We start from the raw sequence: 12676 nt of genomic DNA on the forward strand, positions 1-12676 counted from the left end.
AGCCCAGTAAAAATTATATTCACCTTTATTGGTCATATTAGGATTTAATTACGTAATTTAAATCATGTTTTTGTTGGCTTTTACGCTAATTTAACTTAATAATTTTTATAGGACAGTACTATTACTTTAACAAACTATCGAGAAGTGAATCCATGATTTATTGGTGTTTACAGAAAATAACTTACAATTTATCAATGTGATTTTATGATGATATGAAAATATTTAATAAATAATAAATGTAGCTGTATACACAACAAGCGACTTTTATTAAAGTTTGTGGAAAATATATTAGCATTTATCGAGAATTAAATAAGCCTGTACTATACAGCATCCTATATAAGCTTTGTCCAGTAAATTAATGGTTCTGGAGATTGTTGCATAAAGGATTTTTATTGGACTTTACAGGTGCATCTAAAATCTAAAACCCTTGCGTTAAAATTTATCTTTGTATTGAAATTTACAAGGAAAATCCGAAGACGGCACGATAATTTTATGGAAATATTGGTTTTTATTATACGTAAAAGCTATTGAAGGCATTAATATTATTGGTTCTTATTGAGAATCCCTGCCCAGTTTTAATTGCAGTTATTTGCTACTACTAAATCAGTGTATTTATTTTCTATTATGATTTTTAACAGCATTTGTTCTAACAATGTTGTTCTACTACATGATTAGTTTTTTATGTATTCTTATCGTCATTTTTAGATATATGTGTATCTCTGCTTTTGGCCGATAAAGTTTATTAGAAATTATTAGAAAAATACGATTTCTGCGAGCAAGTGTTTAAAATCTGTTCGAACTTATTTTATTTAACAGCTATTTATGTGTTTAGTTCTATTGGTTCGTATTGAGTAGTGTACTATCGTATTAAAAAGTGTATAAGATTCGATGTTAGAAAAAAAATCATCTACTAAAGAAGACGGCACATTAAACTTAATGTAAAATCGATCATAAAAAATAATTGATTTTAAAAGAACTGCAATCAATAATGATCGACATGGGTCTGCCTATAGTTTTACAATTTTTACGTATGTATATGAAAGTTTTATTGCCGAAACCAAATAAGTATCAATGAAATTTCAATTGCTATAAGCGCTAACTGTACAATAAATAACAAACAAATAATACAACGTACGCAGATTATAAAAAGTGTGTATTACATTAATAAGATTCACTACATATAGTATGCAACAATTACCTAATGAGATTAATTAACTATGTATGCTATAAAATGGTGATTCTCAAATTAAAACACAAATAACTGATGAAGACAATATAATTATGAGTCAAGATATTTCTAAATAGTTACATAGAAATAAGAGTTGACTAATTCCTATAAAATCAAACTTATACTAAATTCCACTTTGCAAATAATACGTTAACTATTTACCAAAAATAATGTATGGACTGTATACGATAAGCTTAAACAGAATACATTTATCGTATTGAAAGCATTAGTTACATGATGGTTTTACACATGAGTCCCAACACGTTTTTTAAATGTTTTGTCGTCAGCTGTAAGCTTTTAATGTATGATGTAAACTGCAAAAATAAATAACGAATATTACACATTTCAACATACAAAATAAAAATCGTACACCCCAATTCGGATATGGAGAATTCTAAACATGTATTTACTCTATGAGCACAGTTAAAAAATTCACTTTTTTTGTAAATTGCAATAAAAAAAAGAAAAAAAAATCACCTTATACATTTGACATATCTGATAGAAGATACATAAACCAACGGTTCAAGACAATACTTTTTAGTCAAAATTCAATCCGTTATTAATAAGAAAAAGTTATTTAAATACCCGTTACTAAATAACTATAAATGCACATAAAAATACGATGAGATTACCAATAGGAATCGTCACATAAAAATAAAAAATAATTAAAAAAAAAAAAATTTATGTACACTGATGAGTCAATACAAATAAATTCCAATACTATGTTCAGGCTATTGGCTTAATATCGGTTTTTGCACCCGTAAATTCCTATTCAGTCATATAAACTTGCAAACGTTTGATAACATCACAAGCATTGTTACGAATTGCGATTTGACTATAAAATACAATAAAAAAATTATAAGAATTATCTGATAAATCTTCCAATCGTTCAAAAAAATTCTTTTCAGTAAAAATTTAAAGGGTTTTTACTCATAAAAACAGATAAAAATTTTATTAACGAATAACTATAAACACACATAAAATGTATTATAGGATTACCTCATACGATTAGATTTAATGTTATTCCTGTAAACTCCAATAAACTATTTATTTGGCTCGGAAAATATGGTCTTAAAAACTATTATTTTGTAAAAAATTATGGGTTTCTTACTATAAACTCGAATATAATAAATTCTTCATATAAGTGGCAATTAGGAAACAATAAAATTTTTATTGGGTATTCATTTTGTACAATTAAACTCACTGTTTTTTTATTGGTTTTTATTGGACTGCAGTACTAGGGTTAAGTTAAAAAAAAAGGTTGAATACGCGTTTTGTTTTGTTACTAGTTTAGTTTAGTTGTTTATATGTACATACTAAAGTATGAGTTTATGTGATGTGTAGTCTACTCTCTCATGCTTCGACATGTAATATGCAAGCATGCACAAAGGCTGAAGATCTCCCAATCTTTTGGTCTGATAGAGGTATGCTTTGAAATATTTTATAAAGACAGGGTGGATACGTTCAACTGCACCATAGTTTTATTGGTGGAATATCATTGTCCAAAGTTTTTGAAGTGTAAACAGTTATGCAAATTAGGTCAGAGTTTCATTAGCTCCTACCTTGTTCAATAGTTATTTTTTCGGTGTCTTAAAGTATGCAGCACATCTGTTTGTCAAGGGGCTTACTTTTATCTATATATAGGGCACACTTTCTGATACAGAAACAAAAACTCAGTTTGCCAAGTAATGGAATGATTGATTCTTTGCTTGGTGCTTATTTGAAAACATTAATAATTTATATTTTTTGACTCCAAAAGGGTATAACGCTTTTATTTTTTCAACGCCTGCTTCTTCAAAAAAACTCTTTGGTCTAAGTATGGCTTTATTTAAGCTTGCCTCCTTTCCATTGTTGTCACATTATCCTTTACTAGCTGTTGTAACTACATGTCAATTAAAGGATCTACAAGTGTATCAGGTAAGAGAACATTCCTAGCCTTGTGAATTTATTTTTTCATTGGAATTTTTCTGTTGCATTGAGCTTTCTAATTATTGTTTCCTTCTCTTACCCGAGGGTTCTCCATTTTTGTTCCCCTGCTCTTATCAATGTCTGACTTTTACCCAACTTCTGGTATACTCTTATCCGTAACTTTATTTTACTTTGTTTTTACTTTGCTTCTTAACGCCAATAAGTGGCTTAGAGAACTGGCTTAGAAAGTACAAGGGTACACTTTTATCTCCGTAATTGACCGTAAAATTTTTTAAAATCTTGGACTTTTTTCCTTTTAAGTGCTTTTCAAATGTATGTATACAATTTGTTTGAACTCTAGTGTCAATAGAAATATACCGTTATTGTTAGTTTAAGCTGTGTCCAAATAAAACTTTTTTTACTGCCGAGTCAATGCACAGGTTTTTGCTCCTTGAATGTTGTAGGACATCGTAGAGCTCACGTGTTGATAACTGTAATAAGCACAAAAACATAAAAATAAACGCTTACAATGTCTTTTAAAACAAATCAGGTGTGGATCTTGGGAACTCTGACAGATATGAAATATTAAAGAAAATGGTATTGAACTCGGTGGTATTTGATTATCTATGATAAAAATAGTCGTTTTCGTTTGATAAGTGCCATTGTCTCCAGGGCTATTTTGTGGCCCGAGGGACCTGTGAAGACTTTACGAATTGACGAATATGTACTCTTATCAGTAAATATTATGGATTAGGAAAAAGCAAATATTGAATTATTTTTATATTTTTTATTTATTAACATTGTAACAACTAGAACAAAAAAAAAAAATAAGGCAGAGAGTATCGATACTACCTACTTACACGTAGGTACGTACATGCTTAACAATACGTTCATGTGTATTAATTTCTATATCTCTCTGTCTGTTTTTGGATACCTGTGCGTAGTTGCGCACGTGCGCAAATTTCGTTGGCTTTTTACTAAATACAAGTTAAGATGGGGTTTGAATAAATGCAATTCGAAGACCCTTAGCAAAACTTTGCATTAAGATCAAATACTTATACTTTCAAATAATTCTATTTAGAAAAAAAAAATTAATGAAAAAATGATGATAAAATATTACTTATTCTAATATCGATTCGTCGTTTTCTATAACCGCAAAATTTGAAGAAAAGCAATGAAAAAGACTTATCTGTATAAGTACAATAAAAAGAGAACAAGTGCGACAGCAGACAATCAATGGTTTTCTCTATTTTACTTACTCCTACAGATACTGGCAAAATGGCCTTCTCATTTTTGAAATTTTTTTTCTTAATATTGTGTGCTTGTCGAAACAAAATGGTAAGTGCTTATTGATACAAAATTTTTTTCCTTGCACGCTGGTATTAGAACGAAGTTCTTTATGTCACGTACTGGGGGGGGGGCTAGACTTTTAAAAAGATAGATTTGATGAAACGGAAGTGGCTTACTGGAAGTCTCTTCCTCCTAAGTTTCCCCCTACCCCGTCGTCCTCACTACCAGTCCTCTACACACTTCCCCTCACTCTATATCTTCTAACTGTGCTATATTATATATGCTCCTACACACCTCAGCCCACTATTCCCCTACATACTCGCAAGCAATTAATTTTGAAACCAATTTTAATTTTATTTTCCCACAATAATTTTTATTTTACTTTGAATTTTTTTCTTTTACAATTCTAAAAAAAAAAAAAAAAAAAAAAAAAAAAAAACACTTTCTTATAAAGAGATCTGAACCCTCAACCTCCTGCATACGAGTCAAGTACCTTACCCACTCTGCTATGAGCGGTGCCGACTATGAAAATTCGATTTCTTGTACTTGTCGTGCAGTTTGTACCTATAATATTTCATTTTTATATGCATTTACTGATAATACATTCAATTAACGACAAATCATTTATTTGATTATTTATTAATAACGAGGTTCTTTATGTCGCGTGCTTGGGGGGGGGGTGGAATTTTAAAAACGACAGATTTCCATAAAACCGAAGTAGCTTACTAGAAGTCTCTTCCTCTGAAAAAAAAGTTTTTTTCTAAATAATAAATTTAAAAAAACAAAAAAATTTAATTAGCAGAAATAGGGTTATGTAGATTAAATCGAACACTTAGAGTGGAGTAAGTTATTAATTTTTTTATCTAATAATTCAATAGAAAGAGAGAGAGAGAGAGAGAGAGAGAGAAAACAAAGACTTAGAGGTGGGGTGAACAGCGACTGAGAAGTGGACCAGACTTTTCGTTGCATATGTACCCTCACGCGGCTGTTTACTGCCTGCCATCAGATGTTTCTTATGAAAAATGTGTCATCAGATTCCTGGTATTCCTAATAAGAGTTTCTTAATTAATTGAAGGGTTTGGTTTGTAAACGCAGAGTTTTGTGTACAATTTTACACTGCTTAATTCTTATCTCCAGTTACATTTTTAAATGTTTATGATTACTTATATCTTAAGTATTCTTTTAGTATATTACATCTATTGAGAGATTTCTGTTTATATTGGGGCCAAGCACTAGGCATTTTCTTTACTTATAATAGAGCCTTTATCATAAAAATTTTTGTTTTCGATGCGAAAACATTTTATACAAGATTTTAACTCTCCACTTAGGCAGTAAACAGTTCGAAAGAGTAACACTTTTTCTGTCACATCTATATAGATTTACTGATACCGTTTTCTCTCTCTTTACTGTGGAGCGCAGAGTTTACGCTGCTGTCATCCAAAATGTATGGATATAGTAGATCATGATCGTCTACAAACAGCTTAATATTTATACACATGCATACACACACACGCTGTACACGGTTGCTAGCCAAGTCAGAGCTGGGAAGAGTGAGAAACACGGCGTACATGTGTATATCAGCCCAGAGCAGAAGCAGCTGACTGCAGGAGGATAGAGAGAGAGAGAGAGAGAGAGAGAGAGAGAGAGCAAAAGTATTCTGTATATGTGTGTATACGTGCCCGCTTGTAGTTCAATGCAGCAGTTGACAGTCAACAGTGCTGACGATTGATATGCAGGTTCAAGTATAACTATACATAGTGCTTTATATTTGCTTTGTTAGCATTAGTGCTACCACTAACACTGTAAGGATAAAAATTGGTGCTGGAATAAAACGTGAACAAGTATGAGGTAAATGTAGTAAAACAATGTTCTTTTATTGAATTTAAGAATGTAATAAATTTAATCGGAACAAATATCCGACCGTATCAAGAAGACGAATGTGTGTACAAAGCAAAGAACATACTTATGAGTGGTATCGTTTAAATACAACTGAATTTTTGGCTTTGTACTTGAAATCCTCAGCCTCATTTATAATATGCCACACAAAGTGAGAGTAGTGATTGTAGGGAATAAGGAGTCGTTTAGTATAAAGTGTCGCCACTCTTGCGTTGCAGGTACTCTTTGAAAGTGCAAGGATTGCATTGCGGTATGATTGTACATAAAAAGGTTAAGATAATACAACATTTATAATTATTTTTGGTATAAATATTTAAATGCTGTTAACTCGCTCCTTCCTGTTATTTGGATTGAGAACCTTATTAATTAATGTTGAAAAAGCATCTTGTACTGATGTTAAACAGCACTAGAAACAAAAAAAGCACAGCTAATAAAATGTGCTAATTTGTGCTTCAAAAGAAAAATAACAGACTGGTTATTATTTTCGTTATGATAATTGCAGTATATACATGTGCCATTAATCAATACAGTTTAAAAATCTAGTTTATGGTCAACATTTAAGTACTCCAAATCTTTAATTTTTCTTGAAGGTGGCAAAATTGAGAAATGGGCACAAATCCATAAAATTTATTAACTGTAAATTTTACTGTCTTTACTGTTGTTTGACATCAGTGCAAGATGCTACTTTAATATTATTTGATGGGGTTCTAAAAACAGAAATGAGAAAGTTAATTGCATTGAAACATTTATAACTAAAAAAAAACCAAATGCTTGCACTGTCCAAGAATACTTGCCACGCAAGAGCAGCGACACTTGATATTACACGACTTTTTATTCTTTGCATTTATTACTCGCACTTTGTGTGAAGTACTATAGTTAAGGCTGACGTCTGCAAGTACAAAGCAAAGAATTCACTTGTATTGAAACGATTCCACACATGAGTATGTGCTTTGCTTTGTACACACACTTGCCTTCTTCATGTGGTCAAATATTTGTTCCGATTAATTTTATTACATTATTCAATTTAATAAAAAAACATTATTTTACAATGTCTAGCTCATACTTGTTTTCGTTCATCCCAGCACCTATGTTCATCCTTCTGTCCAATGGTGGCGCTTGCACTGATGCTACCAAGGTGAATAGCTACAACTTTCAAATTTGTGCACTTGCTTGTGACATTTGCTACATAATTAATGTTGTGTTGAGTATGGATAACGACGATGGTGATAATTCATTGAGTGAGATAACAGCTACAGCAGCGATTACAAATATATCACAAAACAACATTATAAGATTATTTTGTCCTAAGCATTTAATTATTAGTTATATAATTATTAACGATTTTACTTTAAGTCAGTCCATCATGTTTTTACATCTTTGGACAGTCGCCCATGACACTCCCGACTATTTTTTAATTTTTTTTTTATTTGAGAATTGTGAAGGCATATCTTGCTTCGTTATATTCTGAGATAAAGTAGTTTTCTTAGGGTTGGAGTAAGCTTTGTTGTTGTTGTCAGATTTTTTATTTGAGTCCTCTAAATTCGTGCTATTAATATTATTTTATTGAGCTTGCCTTCGATCCTATTTTAAAAATTTGTAGATAGTTCAAACACAACGCTAGTGGTATGTCGTTACAAGCCAGTCCTCCTTTCTTTTATTCGTTCACTAGCTGACAGCGCTTCTGGCATCACTGTTAAAAGCTTACTTCTCCTTCTTTGAGCACTAAATTGTGAAAGTGCACGTATGGAATTTTATTTTAAGTAACTGGCCAGTAAACTCTGTCAAACTTAACGTCTTGTAGCCAGGCTGTCAGTCTGATAAACAACGTATCAGATTTTTTTGTTGTATGATAGAGCTTTAGCAATTTACGGTCTGTAACTACTTAGGTTTGCGTTGAACAAAATATATCTTTTGTATCTCTCCTAAGCTAAGGATTGTGCCTATTGTGTAATCTTCTTTATCAGTTTTTACCATGAAAAGTTTGCTTACATCAGAAGCCATAAGTATTTAATCACTGCACACACTGTCTTTTAAGTTAACAAATTATTGTTCTTGTTGCTTTTCCTATTGAAATTTAATTGTTAACCACAATATCAATCTGCTAGCCAAAAAAACTACTTTATTTTTCTTGCGCTGGTTAATTTTGGGTAATTTCTTACTGTGTGTATGTAACTTATTAACGTGTTTTTGGATGATCCACGTACTTAAAGTACATGGTGATGTAGTGGGCTCAATTATTCATCGTGGCATCAGCTTGTCTATTTGTCTCTTTATTTTCTGTCCTAATTTTATAGTGTATCTTGCCCTCTTTGTAACAATTTGTTAAAAAATCGTCGTTATTATTTTATGTTTAAGTGTGTTTGTAATTATGATTGCTTTACAAAGTAGTTCAGTTATCTCTAGCGTGCACTGTGCTTTTTGAAAAATTCTACTGATTAAGACTTTATCTCTACTATCTATATGCATATTTATATGCATGACTATAGTTAAACAGCTCTTTTCTGTATTTAAAACTAGGGAATTAGCGTTCTCTTAAAATTTTTTGCAATATAACTTTAGCGTATTATAGTTTCGTTTTACTCATGGTGGTATGCGTCCTTTGCCTAATAAATTTTGTCTGTTGAGAGGTACTTTTGTCTTTTTATTTTTCTTAATTTTTATCAAGTAAAGAGTTTCTGACCACAGGCTTTGACTCGAACATTTTTTTTTAATGTTTGTTTTTAGCTGTTTAAAGAGCCTGCTCGGGATCTAGTTTTAGTGGTACATTTATTTTACTGCTTCTTTATACAGTATCTTACTGGATTCACCTTTAATTCACGTTTTACGTGATTCCAATAATTTTTATATTTGACATTTACTTGTATCATGCCCTTTCTATTTGCAGTAAGTGCAATTTATCTTGTTTTATATTAATTTCATCATTTGATATTTCAACTGAAAATTTACTTGCCTCTATGAGTGGGACTTGACATTTCGTATTTGTTGGGTCCACTACTAGTTATGTGCATAATTGTGCAGTGTGTTCCCCGTATTTATTGCAATATGAGCAGAGTTGGGGATCATTTGCCATTATATTCTGTTTTGTCATATTACGTACTTCTCTCATGCCTGCTCACAGCTGCAAATATTATCTGCATCTCGTTCTTCTGTCCTAGTTGAATATAAAGAAGCGTTCATTTGTATTACCAGTAGTTTGCGTAGGCTAGTATAACTTTCCATTTTAAATGCTGCTACTACAGCTTTGCTCAGTGTTACAGGATTAAACCATGTTATCTTCTAATAATAAGGTACTTATAGTCTATAGGTAAATCATTGAACTGCTTTCTTTTAGTGCTCTTTTTTGACACCAGTTGTTGTAAAAGGTTTTGTACCATTATTGAATCGGATCATACGTAGTTTTAACGTGGTTGCTGTACTTTTCTATTATTCCGCCTTTATATTATTTTACCTCTATAAATTCTGCAAATAATGTGCCAATAATATCAATGCTTTTTTACTAATGAAAACTGTTCTAAGCATGGTGTGAATCTTCCCACTTTGTCCTTAAATCTATTGGCTAGTAAACCAGTAAAAAAATTTTTGTATGCAAAACATATAAGTTGTCAAGTGACCTAATAAATATAACATAGTATAAGGTAGAAGATTGTAATTAAAATTTTCTGTATAATAAAAGGGTAATGTAAACTGTTCTTTGGCTTGTGTTTAATTTTTATTGACGCAACCAGACTTAAATTCTTGTGAAGAACGGGCTGGCGCTGTTGTACTTTGCTTATCATTTTATAACTGTGGTAATTGATATTGAGAATAAATTTCTCGTTTCCCATTTTCGTTTATCTTTAATTTCTGGGGCAAGCATTTGTGATGGATATAGTATAAGTTTTTTATTAGCTAATTGTATCAGAGGATATTTTGATTTTGCGATCTTAGGTGTTGTTTAATTTGTGTGCTGTCATTAAGCCAGTATTCAGCTTTTCTTAGTATTTTATGATAGTTGATGTATTGTTTGATTCACCATTTGATGTCTTATTTAATGGGAGAAGTCAATTATTATAATGAAAGGTATCTACGTGTTTCATCACAGGGGGGCGTATCAGCTTGATTACCGTTTATCTTGTGTGTATGAGGTAAGGATTGTCAGATTTGTCTGTTGTGTACTTGAAGTTAATATTTTACGGATTTTTACTATGAAAAGTTTATATAATTTAAAAAAAAAAAGAAACGGGCTTCTTCACTTAGGTCCTACAAATTCTTTGCCTGAAAGCTGACTCAGTTTTTCCCGATACGTAAGTTGGCCTGAGTGTTTCAACGGTGTAAACGCAGGTTTCCTGATTATTATTTAGTGTTGATTGCACGCAAAACAAAAGTACAATAATTTCATTATATTTCTCACTTTTAACACCATCTTTTATGTGGGTTTCTTGGTCTACCAACAAATAAAATTGAATATTCGTCATAAGTATTGCTATTATCTAAAACAAGTAGCGTGTATTGCTGGCCTGATCCTCTCACTCTCGTGTCTCTAGCTGATCTGTAGATTAACTGTTCCTGGTTCTCTTCTACTTTTGAGCTTTATCTTTTCTGTTTGCCTACCTTAGAGACATACAACATAACAGGCACATGAATACATAGCTGTATGAAACTGTGTATCACACATAAAAAAATTTTTTAATTTTTTTGCTACAAAATGCAGTGTATTATGTATTCATATAATGAAAACAAGTGCAAAAGTAAAAAAATGATGACTTATGGGTTAGATATCATACTTCTACCAGAAAGATCAAACAAAATTTTGGAAGTATTCATGTAAATAGAAGTAAACAACAATTAAAAAAAAAATTGCATAGGAAAGGACAAATACGAAACTCAAAAAAAAAGTTTGTATTACAAAGAATACAAAGCTAATAAAAGCATCTACTGGAAACAAAACTAACAAGAACATAAATAAAGAAGTTCTAAATGCTTGAAAATTAAGCTATATTAAACTATAACGTCTTGAACAAAGTACTGTAGTGATTAAAATGTTAATAAAAACCTAATAATTAGCTGGTATGAATATTAAGAAAATAAATTAAGAATAAAAGGATAATACGTAGAAGACTATTAGAGATGTAATTAAAAATAACAAGCTAAAAAGTGAAATAAGGAATAAGAGTTTTTAGGAAATGAAAAAAAAAAGTTATCGTCATAATGGTATGTATTCAGAGTAAAATTACAAAGATTAAGAAACCACAACAATAATATTTAAACTAATTAAATTTAAAAGATGAGATATTACATCAACCAATGTTTGGATATCTATAAAGAATTAAAACAACTTATTACTACAACAAAGGCGGGTAGTTTTTTTTACCGGGTTACCGCGACAATCTATTGTCAGGGTCACTGGGATCTCCCACTCACTACCTATATGTGGTGGTGTCTTGTGGCACCCATTTACTAATTCTTTTATAGACATTATACCTATATTACCATAAGCACAGTGGGAATATCTACGGTGAAACACCTTGCTAGTTAAGCTGACACTCTCTGCACTAATGGTGTATCGGGTTTACTTGCCACTACATAGTCTTTTTCCGGAGAGGACTCTATTTTTTATAACGTTCACTCCTTGGTTGTTAAGCCAGCGCTCTCTGCCAAAGCATCGGATCCAGACTATTAACATCCGTGAAGAAGCTCCTTGTTTCAGGGACCACTCCTCGTCAGTAAGGACGGCAATCCCTACCTGGCGCATCGGATCCTCTAACCCCTACCTATAACCGTAACACTGTTTTTCATTCACCCAGGCCCAAAGATCTGTGGGGCAAGGAGAAAACTCTGGAATTACTTTGATGGAAAATTCCACGGAAAAACCCCGCTCCAAAACAGCCGGCTTTACATAGGAACTTTTCTCGATAAAATAGTTTTTAAAAAAATTTGCATTTACCAGGAATTAAACCTATGACCCCTAACAGCGTTGTATTAGTAACAAGCACGTTTTTCACTGAGCCAACGCTGCTCCTACAAACGCTGGTAGTTATTGTATGGCAAGTTATATTTGAAATAATACTTCATCATTTAAAATGATTGGTACTTTATACTGTAATTATTAATAGTTTTAACCAAAAACATTGAAATACATTCCTAAAGGCTTGAAATAAATATTATACGAGTTAAAATGTTTATTTAAAAAACAGTAAATATATTTTAAAAATTCTTCGCCACTGTAAGTATAAAAAAAAATCGGTTAGTCAACTTATTAACATTTAATTCAATATTAAGCGATAAATAAAGGTTGATGAGTGGAGATAGGAAGAAGCAGGCCGTTATTAGCATATTTTTATGTATTACTCTTAAGAAGTCTTGAAAATTGATCTT

General features: G+C 31.5%; 1 protein-coding gene across 1 annotated transcript in view; it reads left to right on the top strand.

Annotated features, from left to right (window-relative positions):
• The window catches only part of LOC106637469 (immunomodulatory peroxidase), a 412315-nt gene that overhangs the window by 128506 nt on the left and 271133 nt on the right, over nucleotides 1-12676 (top strand). The gene's annotated exons all lie outside the window — the stretch shown is intronic.

The sequence above is a fragment of the Copidosoma floridanum genome, unplaced genomic scaffold (assembly GCF_036245765.1).
Source record: "Copidosoma floridanum isolate Cflo_tuat_1 unplaced genomic scaffold, Cflo_Japanese_pri ptg000013l, whole genome shotgun sequence".
Taxonomy (NCBI): domain Eukaryota; kingdom Metazoa; phylum Arthropoda; class Insecta; order Hymenoptera; family Encyrtidae; genus Copidosoma; species Copidosoma floridanum.